Source organism: Pinus tabuliformis, chromosome 2_1 (assembly GCF_031772625.1).
Source record: "Pinus tabuliformis cultivar Carrire ecotype Pingquan chromosome 2_1, CPIR1, whole genome shotgun sequence".
NCBI lineage: Eukaryota > Viridiplantae > Streptophyta > Pinopsida > Pinales > Pinaceae > Pinus > Pinus tabuliformis.
Genome location: NC_142299.1, coordinates 438,860,287 through 438,874,125, shown reverse-complemented (window position 1 = coordinate 438,874,125; position 13,839 = coordinate 438,860,287). Strand labels below are relative to the sequence as shown.

The 13,839-nt window shown below is 39.4% G+C and overlaps 1 pseudogene; it reads right to left on the bottom strand.

Annotated features, from left to right (window-relative positions):
- Positions 1–13,203, bottom strand: part of LOC149200801 (uncharacterized) — a 71,800-nt pseudogene extending 58,597 nt beyond the window's left edge.
- Between the last annotated feature and the right edge of the window lie 636 nt (positions 13,204–13,839).

Here is a 13,839-nt window from a genome sequence, read left to right as displayed (position 1 = left end):
CCCTCTGGTGGTAAGAGGGCGAAACATATATTAGAGCTTGTGCATAGTGATGTGTTTGGACCTGTGAAGGTTCGATCATTGGGTAAGTCTATGTACTATGTATCATTTACATATGACTTCTCAAGGAATACATGGATATATTTCCTTAAGAAGAAATTTGAAGTCTTTGACAGGTTTAAAGAATTCAAGGCTCTAGTGGAAAACTAGACAGAGAAGAAGATAAAGGTGCTGAGGACAGATAACGGTGGAGAGTTTTGCAGTAAGGAATTTGAAGAATTCTGTAAGAAGTGTGGTATAGCACAACAGAAGACTACTCCATATACACCTCAACAAAATGGAGTTGCAGAAAGAATGAACAAGACGTTGATGGAAAGTGCAAGAAGCATGCTCAGTGGTGCTGGGTTAGGACATGAATTCTGGGTAGAGGAGGTGGAGACAACATGTCAACAGATCACCTTCACCAGCGTTGGAGGATAAAACTCCACAAGAGGTATGGACTGGTAAGAAACCCTGTCTTTTACATCTGAGGGTATTTGGATGTGATGCATATGTATATGTGCCAAAGGAGAAACGAACCAAGTTCGATAGTAAATCTGAAAAGTTCATCTTTATTGGGTATAAGGATGGTTTAAGGGTTATAAGCTTTGGAACCCAGTAACAAGGAAGGTTGTGTACAACCGAGATGTGGTGTTCAGAGAGGTGAAATATGTTATTAAACATGAATTCCAACCAAAGGAACCTGAGAAGATAGAGTTTGAGCTAAAGGAGGAAGAATCAAACTCTACAGCAGAGGAGGAATCAGAAGATGAAGAGACACAAACTTCGGGTGTGAGAAGATCAGTTCAAGAAAGAAGGAAGCCAGAAAGGTATAGTCCATCTGCTTTCTACTCAATTTTTTCTTTCTCTATTATTGATGATGATCCCAGAACTGTGAAGGAAGCAGTAGATTCAGAGGATGGAAAAATCTAGAAAGAGGCCATGGTTGATGAAATGGCATCTTTGCGAAATGAGGCTTGGGATCTGGTGGAGTTACCGGCTGGAAGGAAACCCAATGGCAGCAAATGGGTGTTCAAGAAGAAGACAAATGCAGAAGGAAAGGTGGATAAATACAAAGCTCAGTTAGTAGAAAAAGGTTATTCCTAGGTGCCGGGAATTGATTTTGGTGATTTTTTTCTCCTGTTGCCAAGGTAACTTCTATTATATTAATTTTATATGTTGTTGCTGCTTTTGATTTTGAGGTAGAACAGATGGATGTGAAGACAACATTTCTTCATGGGGATATGGAAGAGGAAATCTACATGAAGCAACCTGAAGGCTTTACAGTGAAGGGTAAGAAAGAACTGGTGTGTAAGTTAAAGAAGTCTTTGTATGGGTTAAAACAGTCACCAAGGATGTGGTATCATAAATTTGATACATTTATACGGGGACTTGGCTTCACCAGAAGCAAAGCAGATCATTGTGTGTATTTTAAATTAATTGGTGACCGTGTTATTTATTTGGTCTTGTATGTGGATGATATGTTGCTGGTTGGAAATGGCAAAAAAATTATCTAGGATTTGAAGACCCAATTGTCCTCCAAATTCGACATGAAAGATCTTGGTGCTGCAAACTACATTTTGGGCATGGAAATTAAAAGAGATCGGGCAAAGAGGAAGCTCTAGTTAAACCAGAGGAAGTATGTCGAGACAATATTGCAGAGATTTAATATAAAGGATAGTAAACTGGTGAAGGTTCCTATTCCTGTAGGTGTAAATTTATTTGTTGAACAGTGTCCCAAGACACAAGAAGAGGAAGAGGACATGTCCCGTGTTCCATATGCAGGTGTAGTTGGTAGCTTGATGTATGCAAAGGTCTATACTAGACCAGACATTGCACATGTAGCGGGAATATTGAGTAAGTTTATGTCAAAACCAGGAAAGGAGCATTGGAAAACAGTGAAGCAGGTTTTCAGGTATTTGCGTGGCACTAGTGATTATGGTTTGTGCTACCAAGGAAGACCAGGATTGGACAGATTGCTGGATATTCGTGGTTTTGTTGATGCAGACTGGGTTGGAGATATGGATCAGAGAATATCTATAAGTGGGTACGTGTTTAACCTATTTGGAGGTGCAGTCAATTGGATGAGTAAGAAACAATCTGTAGTGGCACTATCAACTACAGAGGTAGAATACATGGTAGCCACTCATGTAAGCAAGGAAGCAGTTTGGTTGCAGAGATTGTGTTCAAGTATGGGGTTAGTACAACGAGCTAAAAGGATAGACTGTGATAGCCAAAGTGCAATTTCCTTGGCAAAGAACCCTACATATCATTCAAAGACAAAGCACATTGATGTTTAGTATCACTTTGTGAGGGATATGATAGAAGACAAAAAGGTGTTGATGGTAAAGGTGGACACTTTAAAGAATACTGCAGATGCATTGACAAAATCTATGAGCTCTAAGAAGTTCTCTTGGTGTAGAGAAACAATTGGTGTTGCAGGGCTGGATAAATAACTAAGCTTTCTTGTGGCCCCCTGTGGAAAGAAAACATCAAGTGGGAGAATGTTGGGTTGTGTTATATTCTTTCCACGACTAGCCCACGTAGTTAACCGGGGGGTTAGAGGGGGGGCTGAAGCCCCGCATTCGTTGTGTCGATTGCGTAGCAGGGGGTTTGAGGGGTGCAGGTAACCCCACTCTATGGGGTCTGGGGCAGCGCCCCAGAAAATTTTGGTTTTGGAACCTATGTTAGGTTGGGTGGACCCACCTATGGTTTTGTGCATGATTTTTGCACATGTTTTTGGATGTGCATGATTTTTGCACATGTTTTTGGATGTGATGGTTTTCGGTCCATGGTTTTGTACATGATGGTTTTTGGTCCATGGTATTAGATGCTTCGGCATGTATAAATATGTATTATAACATTGAAAGGAACATAATGAAAAATCAAGCTGGTAGTCCCAGTTCTGGGATCTAGGGGAAAATCTATGTGTATATGTATTTTACATGTTATGCTCTCGCGTTGTCTATTTTATGTGTTTTAGAATTCGTATGCAGGTAATTTCTGTACAGGGTTGAAACCTACAAGATGTTGGGAAGTACATTAGATCCTACACTACCTGTGCCATTGCCAAACCAACCATCAAGAAAATATACTCCTCTACCTACTCCTAGCCGACCTTGGGAATCTATCTCCATGGATTGCATGTTGGGCCTTCCTTCTATTAAGCATGGAAATGATTGCATTTTCGTAGTCGTCGACAAATTCTCTAAGATGACCATCATGGTGGCCTGCAAGAAGAGTATCATAGTAGAAGCCACTGCTAAGCTCTTCTTTGAGCGAGTGTGGGTACACTTTGGGATCCCACAGTCCATTGTCTCAGATTGGGACATCATATTCCTGAGCGAATTTTGGTCAAGTTCATGAGCCTCATCATTGGGTAATTATATGGGCATTAATTCACCTCCTAGCTTAGTGAAACCAACTATTCTCATAACTTATTGCATACTTTGATTATATTTTGTTTATGAGATGAGTTAGAGTTCGATATATTTATTTGTAACATATATTTCATTACATTTGGATTTTTTTTATTACAAGGACATCAGTAGAAATAAGTATTTTGGTTATTTTGGAATTCTAGATGTACTATTTAATTCTAAATTTAATAAAATATGTGTTTTGTGGTCTAATGTGCATTTAATGCAGGATTAATGGAGAAAAGCAGGGAATTTTTGCAAAGACCAAGGTCAAAACTCGAATGGGACAAGGGAGAGGCATTATAGGAGCTAAATCATCCTCATTTACTACCCCTCCATTTGAATATTCCTCCATCATCTCAGAGTGCAAACATCGAAATCATGAGGACTAGAAGGTAGCCGAGCAAGCGAAAGATAAAGCACCAATTTATCTCAAGTTTGGGAGCTGAGCCTCCCTAATTTTAAGGAATTCATTGGGTACTTCAGATGTATAAGTAGAGAGGCCTAGGACCTCAGTAGGATTTGGATTTTGATTGTAAAACTCTACTCTATTTTCGAGCTGCAACACTTGTGACAGTTCTTTTGGTGTAATCTATTGTTTTGGTAATAAGAATGAGTTTTGTTTTGAGCCAGCACTGAGTTAACTCAGAGGGCTGAAGCTCTTGGGCTAGGGCCCAACCCTAACATCCAAGGATCCTCTTTATTTTACATGTATTCTTAGTGTAGATTCATAGCTTAATTGTTATTTTGCTTAATCGATGCATTTCCATTACAAGTAGTGTAGATTAGATTGGTTGTGTGATAGTTTGCTTCCATTTGTGACTTCTTTCAAGTAGCAGGTTAGAAAGGAGAAAAAGGATCACCACAAGGTTGTTAGTAGGTGTCTCGGCCTCACTTCCTCCCTTTGGGACCATGACTTGAGGAAGGGACCCTTCAACAGCCCCAATAACACACATTTCTAGTTCTTTTATGAGATTTGGAGTTTGTTGTCTTTAATTCAATAGTTGGTTAATGTTGCAAGGCAGATTTCATTGACATCCTTTTCCATCTCCATTTCTGCAATAAGATCTCACTCATGCTTTCATTCCCTTCAACAAATTTCTTCATGCATAATATAGGTAGTTGATTCATGCTTTTCTAGTTTATGAAAATGTATCTTGTTGCATAGTTATTTTTGGAAGACACACATGTTTTATGTAGAGAAGGTACTTCAGGAGGATACCAAGACTTCATAACCAACAACCACCTTCCACTTCATCAACCTTAGCCATCCCTTGTTTCACCACCACCCTCACTAGTTTTTCATCATTTTTCATTGAAATTCTCCTAAACACATTGAGCAAATCTAGCCGTCTCTTATCTTGGATATTGACTCCTGAGTGCTCCTAGACCTTCTAACACTCCATTCTGCCCATCACACACCTTTCCTAATCTTTCCAACACCTCACAATTAGCTCTCAGTTGTATCTTGTAGGTTTCCTGTAATTCCTACAAGCATCTTGTAGGTTTCTAATACATCTTGTAGGTTTTCCTGAAACGGTCTGTTTTGAGACCGAATTGATGGGAAACCTCTAGGAAGTCACAAAAAGCATCCTAGGACCCCTCCACACCATCAAACCACTTCATAAACCTTCTATCCATCCTCAAACACCTTCCATCCAGCTATCACATCCACAAGAACAATTAGTTTTCATACTTGATTTTGCCAAAAAAACCAAAAAAGTGAAAACAGATTTAGTTTAGTTTCTTTGCTTGCACATTAGTATGGTTTGATGCTTTTTACTTTTGCAACTTAGATAGAAGAATTTGTTTATTGTTGATTTACAGTTCTGCTTAGCATAACTTCTTAAATGTTTAATTAGGGTATGATGTGGTTTAGCATTACATGTTGGCCTTTTCCATTACTACAGTAGAGTAAATCTCTTAGAGTAGATTTTCCCTTCTTCCATCAAAGAATCAAGCTTCTTTTGACTCTATAGAAGTCTGGCTTGGAACCCTAGTGGTCTCTCGCTAGCTAAACAGTGACAACAGGCATAACCATCACTTTTACTTGTGCATACAATACTGTCAGCTCCAAGTTTGTACGAACACCGGGTTGATAACTAAAGTTGGTATCCTAGGAGTTGCAACATCCTTGCTACAATACTGGTGCTCATCACAAGTCTCCAGTCGATGATAGATACCAAACTTACTAAGTCCATGACTTTCCATCCCCAAACTAATGGTCAAATAAAGGTTGTCAACAGGATGATCGTACACATTATGTGCATGTACAACTCGAAGCATCCACGCACGTGGGACTAAATTCTCCCCTATGTCAAACATGGTTACAACAGAGCTCTCCATAGATCAACAAGCCACAACCCCTTCCAGGTAGGGTTGGGATTTTAGTCATTATACCCCATCGATGTGGCCATACCATTTGCAGTCACTCAGGTAGATTCGGCTCAAGTTTAGTTCGAATATGAAAGGGCTAAAAATTTCATTGAGTGCATTCAACACATCCACCATCAATTCCATGATATATTAGATAGATTCAATGCTAAATACAAGCAGCACCATGATCAACATTGAGTACCGCACAAGTTCAAGGTGTGTGACAAAGTTTGGCTACATTTGCAAAATGAGCACCTTGTTGGACCCCAACGCAAGCTACACCCGCTCTGATATGGGCCATACACCATCACCAAGGACGTCGGTGACAATGCCTTCAAGCTCAACATCCCACCATTCCTTGTTTTGTACCCAATGTTCAATGTAAATCGCCTTCTGCATACTTTCTACCATTGTTAGACACATCTAACGTTGCAGAACAACTCACACCAACATAGCTCAACTCGGACTGCATGGAATAGGCCACAACTGATCAGATTATGGGCACATAGATCAAGAGCACTCGCCAACAGAGGATACAGTTATATCAAGTTGTCAAAGTAGGCAAACTCCTTCACGAGAGTAAGTGGTTCACCAGGGTCCAGGTTCAACAGAAATTTCCTCACCTCATGGAGTCTTTGCACACAATGGGGACCACTTCTTCCTATGGGGGGAGGAATAATCCAGGTGGATATTAGCGTCCACCCACCTATTCCACCTAGACCCCCAGTTAGTTTCATTTGCTTCCTTGTTCATTTCAACATTTACTATTTTTAGCAGTTTTTCGAGTCCTGAACTTCCAGAGCAGTTTTGACCCCCTAAACGGTGTTTTTTTTTGGGTCCACGGTAAATCTAGAATTGTAGGAAGGGGCTTGTGGCGAAACCTGTAGTACTTGGTGAGACCTTTCCAACAAGGTATCGTATGCGCCAAATAGAGATAATATGACCAAGTTACAACCCCGAGAAGTTGGATGCCCAACTAACCCTAGTGGGGCCCACAAACTCTTAGTGTTACATCTCCTGGGGTTAGGGTTTTCTCATGTTTTATAATAATAAATAGGCCCTTGAGCCTCATGTAACATAGTTCAGAGGCATGTAGCTACCACATCTATTCTTAGAGATAAGCTGCCATCACCCGAGCTATCTTATTTCCATTTTGTTTGTAAGCATAATTCAATATTTTTCTATTAATGAAATGTAGTTTTTTTTTATTGCATCTCTGTGCTTATGATTATATTTGTAAGTTTTTACGTCCCTGTTTAAGTTCAGATCAATAAGACAATAAGAAAAACATGTACAAGGCGACACAAAATATTTCTTGAGGAAAACCCCCTCCAGGTGAAAAACCACCATTATTGTTGTTTTACTGCTCAAAATATTTTATTATATGTCAATAAATTACATTACATAGAGTATTCAAATGGCTATTATTAGTAAGTCTGTCTCTTCCTCAACTCACGATTTTGCGGACAACCATCTACTGGAAGCCTCCACAACCAACAAGCCTCACCAAACTCCTACTGGACTATCGAGAAAACTACTTCCTATATTGATTTTCCCAGAGTCCACCAACTCCACTCCTTTATGCGGCTTCTGAACTCAACATGAACATCATGAAAAAAATATCTTCAAAGCATAAAATCAAAGCTTTCAAAACAATAAAACACTATCTGCAACACAACCTTTAATCATCCTCTGATAAAACCTCTCCATATTCTGCATCAAATATGATTTCTAGTTCCTGCATACAACACTTTGAAAATATGTGTGGGAAGCTACAACTATATCATTTCTCTCACAATGGCCTCTCAATGGCATGCTCTCACAATCACAAAAGAACCAATCAAATAACCTCATAGCATTCTCCTATTTTTAATTTTCTAATATGATTAAATCAATAAATGTTATAGGTGATGGAGCACTTAACAACTTTGTTCATACAATTGGTTTGATCCATATTCAACTCCTTGACTTGATCTTGCCACTAACTTCACTTGATGAACGATATTATCCACTTTAACCATCTTCTAGAGGTTATTTAATCATTTTCCAAACTTCTCATGAAAATTCCTAGACAATATAATTGGAAAAACCAATAAAACTCCTAAGATGAGAGAGGAATGTAGGGAATTTCCTATTTAGGCCTCATCTACAGGCACTGAACTAGAAAATCTTAGTTGAAAACTTACATTTTCACCCATGACACTAGCATATTTTGGCTTAATTCTTTCAACTGCATGTAGGACACTTTTGTTAGAAAATTGTATATTACGGAGCAATGGAACACATAAAATATTGCAGAAATATAAACAAAAAAAAATGCATAAAACAAGAGAGACACATATATACGTGGTTCACCTAGTTTGGGCTACGTCCACCTTGAATAGCCAATCCTTACTTTCTATTATCCAGCAAAATGAAGAGACACAACCTACAGCAGATCGTTGTAATATCCTCTATTTTCTCGCAGAGTCTCACCTCTCTGTTTCTCGCTCACAGAATACACATCTATTATACAGCCTCAAATAAAATGCCCTCATACAAAGAGAGGGGTTGCCTTCTAGGGCAAAAAACCCTAAACTAAACATAAGTTCTACCATCAGATCATCCGCCTAATGAACGACTGAGATTGACTAGAAATTAATATACTTTTACAAGGCAATTTTACATTTATTTTTGGCTTCAGGGGCACTGCCCCCGAGCCCCCGCCAGGGGACCGCTGGCCCCCGGACCATCCAGCCAGGGGAGATCGGCACCCCCGGACCCCCGTGGGGGGGACAAGTCCCCTCCGCACCCCCCCGCGTGGAGGGGTGTACAAAACTTCCTGGGGTATACATCCGGCTGAAACAAAGACCTCTGAACAATCATGCTCCACACACAACAACTTTCTCCTAGTAGTTGGGTCAAAGCATATAAGGAGAAAACTTAGAATCCTCTACTACAACCTCTTCATATTCTGCATCAAATCTGATTTTTAGTGCATAAAAAACTGACATATCTCTGAAACTATGTGTCGGAAACTACAACTATATCATTTCTCTCACAATTCCCTCTCAATGGAATGCTTTCACACTCAGAAAAGAAACAACCAAATAACCTCATAACATTCTCCTATTTGTAATTTTTTGATATGATTAAATCATTAAATTGTACAGGTGATGGAGCACTCAACAAATCTGTTCATACACTTGATTTGATCTATAAGATAAAAATCAGATTTGAATTAAAAAGAAGGAGTTACAGCTCACAGGTGAGTACTGCACCTGGAGACTGCACTCAAACAAAGAGACTCTCTCTGTTCACTCTACTATTCATCAAATGAATGATTACATTATTAAGTACATCACTAGAAATCAGGTAGTTGCAAACAAACTCCTAAACTCTAGGAACAAATCCTAAACTAAGGAGATACGTTACAACTTATGTAACCATTTCTCCATTAATACAAAATAATATTAATTATTTTCAACTCCCCCCCCCCCCCCTTAATGGAGAAAGGATTATCCTGAACTCCTAGCATCCCTCTAAACAATTCAAACTTTACAAGCCCAAGAGGCTTAGTAAAAATATCAGCCATGTTATCACAAGTTTTACAATATTCCGCACATATTTCTTTTGACTGTATTTTCTCTCGAACAAAATGAACTTGAGTATCGATATGCTTGGTATTTTTATGAAAGACTGGATTGTATGCAAGCTTGATGGTACTATGGTTGTTGGTTTTGATAATAGTTGATTCTTTCTGCTCTTCTCTTGCATTGTTGAGAAGTCTTCTCAACCAGATAGCTTCACATGTGGCTGCACACAGTGCTTGGTACTCATCTTCACATGAAGATAGAGCTACAATGTGCTGCTTTTTGCTACTCCATGCTATGACCCCGGATCTAATGCTGAATGCCTAACCTGTGATAGATCTTCAATCATCCAAGTTACTTGCCCAATCAGAATCGGAAAAACCTGCTAGAATAACATCAGAAGTGTCAGTGTACAAAATGCCATAATTACTAGTACCACTAAGATACATCAACACACTTTTTGCTGCGACCCAGTGACTTTCGAGTGGTTTTGACATGAACTAGCTCAACACACTAACAGAATATGCCAAATATGGTCTAGTTTTAGTCAGATATATCAAAATGCCAACTAGCTGTCTGTACATCGTAGCATCCACTTGTTTAGTACCATCGTCACTGCTCAACTTTAAGTTATGTTGTAATGGTGTTGCTGCTGATTTGCACTGCTCCTTTCTGAACCTTTCTAACAAGCTTTTGGCATACTTTCCTTGAGTGAGAAAAGTTTGTCCAGAGTCTCTCCATACCTCAAATCCCAAACAATAGTGAAGGTTTCCGAGATCTTTCATCTCAAACACTTGTGACATTTGCTGCTTGATTTCTTTGATAAGATTGTTAGCATTCCCTGTTATGATCATATCATCTACATACAAAGAAATCAAAATAATTTGCCTCTGTTTATTAAACTTGGTATACAGATTTGGATCATTCAAGCTCCTATGAAAACCATGTTGTACAAAAAATGAGTCAATTTTCTCATACCACGACCTAGGTGCCTGTTTTAAACAATAAAGTGCCTTTTTCAATTTACACACAAGATGTTCCTGCCCCTTTTTCACAAAACCTTGAGGCTATACTAAATAGATTTCTTCCTTCAAGTCACCATTCAGAAATGCAGACTTGACATCTAGCTGATGTAGCTGCCATTTGTGTTTTGTTGCTAAGGAAATTAGCATTCTAATGGTGTTTAATTTGGCTACAGGAGCAAAGGTGTCTTCGAAATCTATTCCCTCTTTCTGTGAGTAACCCTTTGCTACCAGTCTAGCTTTAAGTTTCTCTATACTCCCATCTGCATTTGTTTTTGGTTTACACAACCATTTACATCCTATGGGGGTTTTACCTTTAGGAAATTCAACCAAATCCCAAGTATGGTTTCTGTTTATTGAATCTATTTCTTCATACATTGCAGCCCTCCATGCATCAGATTTACTTGCTTCCTCATAATTTGCAGGGTCTACAATGTTTAAAATCTTTGACATTAATGCATAGTCTTTCAACTTAGATGATAATCGAGTCTTCCTACCTGATCTCCTTGGTAGGGGACTTACCTCAATTTCAACCTTTTCCGAGCTTGCATCTTCATTGACTACATTGTTTGTTACTTCTTCTTCTTTTTTCTGCTCCTGCTCTTCATCTTCCTCATTGTTTTCTTCCAATAGCAATGGAATGTGCCAATCACTGTTAGAGTCATTCTTTCCTTCTTCAACCTGTTCATGAAATATGACATCTCTGCTTGCAAAAACCTTGTGAGTCACATGATTAAATAACTTATATGCCTTTTACTCAGTGCCATATCCAACAAATATACATTTCAGGGCTTTAGGATCTAACTTCTTCCTATCTGCCTTAGGTATATGAGCATAAGCTTTTGACCCAAATATTCTTAAGTGACTAACTGCTGGTTTGAATCCAAACAATGCTTCAAAAGGGGTTTTGAAGCCTAGACATCTAGTAGGACTCCTATCGTTTAAATATACAGCAATGTTAATAGCTTCTGCCCAAAGACCATCTGATAGACCCTTACCTTGAAGCATGCTCCTTGCACACTCCACAAGAGTTCTGTTCTTCCGTTCTGCCACTCCATTCTGCTGTGTAGTGTGGGGCATTGTAAACTATTGTACAATCCCATGATGCTTGCAGAAATCCATGAACTCTCCCAACCTGTATTCTCCCCCTTGATCTGAGCGGATAATTTTTATCCTTTTTCCTGTCTGGTTTTCTACCATGGATTTAAACTCTTTAAAATACTGAAAGGATTGACTCTTTTTACTCAGAAAGTATATCCATGAAAATCTAGTGTAATCATCTGTAAATAAGAGAAAGTAATATGCTCCTCCTAATGACCTAGTTTGCATAGGTCCGCAAATGTCTGTATGCACCAGTTCTAAAATGTCTCTTTCCTTTCTATTAACATGCGAAGGGAACTCTTCTCTATGCATTTTCCCTAATGCACATCCATCACAATCCAGCTTAACATTATGGAAAACAGGGAGTCCATCAACCATACCTTTTCTCTGAAGTAGGATGAGGTCTTGTAGATTAAGATGGCCGAATCTCTGATGCCAGAGATCTTCGACTGTTGATCCAGCTGCAACCATTGCTTGTTGTGGCATACTCTTTGCATCAAGTCTGTACAGGCTCCCCACGTGCACTCCTGTTGCAACTGTTTCCATCTGGCTATCCTTAATGACACAATTATTCTTAAAGAATTGAACTTACATGTTCTGATAAGTAATCATTGAGACAAAGACCAAATTTTTATTAATTCCTAGAACATACAATAAATTTTTAAGGTGTCTAATGTCACCACTAGGTAACTTTACAGGAATGTCACCATGTCCTTTGATCTCATATCCACTATCATCTCCTAAATAGATTTTCGACCCACATGAAGTTTCTTCAAGAAATTCAAACCAGTCCTTCTTACCAGTCATATGTGAGGATGCGCCAGAGTCGACATACCATATGTCGTCCTCATCTCCCTTTGAAGCTAAAAGAGCACAATCGACTGTAAATAGTCGAAGTTCGTGGCTGTGGTCCTCTTCTTCCCCAACAAAGTAACCCTTATGTTTTCTCTGTTTGTTTCTTCCTTCGTCTGCCTGCCTCTTATAACAATCTTTAATCTGATGACCAGGTTTTCCACAGTAAAAACATTTCTTAAAATTATTATCAGTCATACCTTTAAACGGTCTCTTCTGAAATGTGTTGGCTCCTTTCTGCTGCTGCTGCTGCGGTTGCTGGTGCTGCTTCCCTCTATACTGTCTCCTTTTTTCCATCAGAGCAAGATCATTGCTCTGAGTTTTCAAATTTTGTCGTCGCTCTTCTTCCTGTAGCAGAATCCCTGTCAGCTCTTCAAATGCAGGGGCTTTCTCTCTTGCTGACAGCCCTATGATGAACGTCTGGTATTCATCAGTCATTCTGTTCAATTTGAGTGTGACCAGATTTGAATCGGAAAATTTCTCTCCGATAGCTCCCAATCTGTCACTCAGGTCTTTGACTCTAGCAATGAATCTAGCAATGGACTCATTCTCTTCCATCTTTAATGCAAACAACTTGCCTTTGAGTGACAAGACACGGTTTGCTTTTTGCGTCTCGTATAGGTTTTTGATCGTCGTCCAAATATCAGTGGCCGATTTACAGTCTCTAATATGTGGGATAACATTGTCCTTGACGGACATCTTCAATATGACCTTTGCTTTTGTCTCCCTTTTATCCCAATCTTGTTCTTGTGTGGCTGATCTTGATCTCAGCTCACTTCCTGTAATGATCGACCACGCATTTGCACTTTCAAGTAAAGTCTGCATCTTGAATTTCTAGTTGTTGAAATTTGATCCATCGAGTTTGCCAGACTCATGGAGATACGATTCTAGACTGTTATTCATATTAAATTGATAAAATTTCTGATCCTCTAATGAATAAGTCTATCGAACTGAACACTTTCAGGATACTAAAAAAAATCACCACATACCAGATCCGAACCTCTGATTTGCTGAATTTTTTTTTATCTTCAATGAGCCACCATCAGGCAAGTCCGATCTGTTGCCACCGAACAGATTCGGAACTCCAATGCACCACCACTGGGCAAATCCGATCTGCTTCCACGGAAAAAATCCAGAACTCCAATACGCCACCACCGGGCAAGTCCAATATGCTGCCACCGAACAGATCCGGAACTCCAATGCGCCACCACCGGGCAAGTCCGATCTACTACCACCGAGTAGATCAGGGACTCCAATACGCCACCACTGGGCTACTCCGCTCTGCTGCCACCAAACAGAGCTGGAAATTCAAAGTGCCACCACCGGGCAACTCCGATCTGCAAAAATTGCAAATTTTTCAAAGAGAAAGAGGTTGGCGCTCCTTCGACAGCGAAATTTCCGTGCCAGAAACAAAATCGACGTGTCTCCTGATATTGGCGCGATTAATCCTTGATTTTTCGT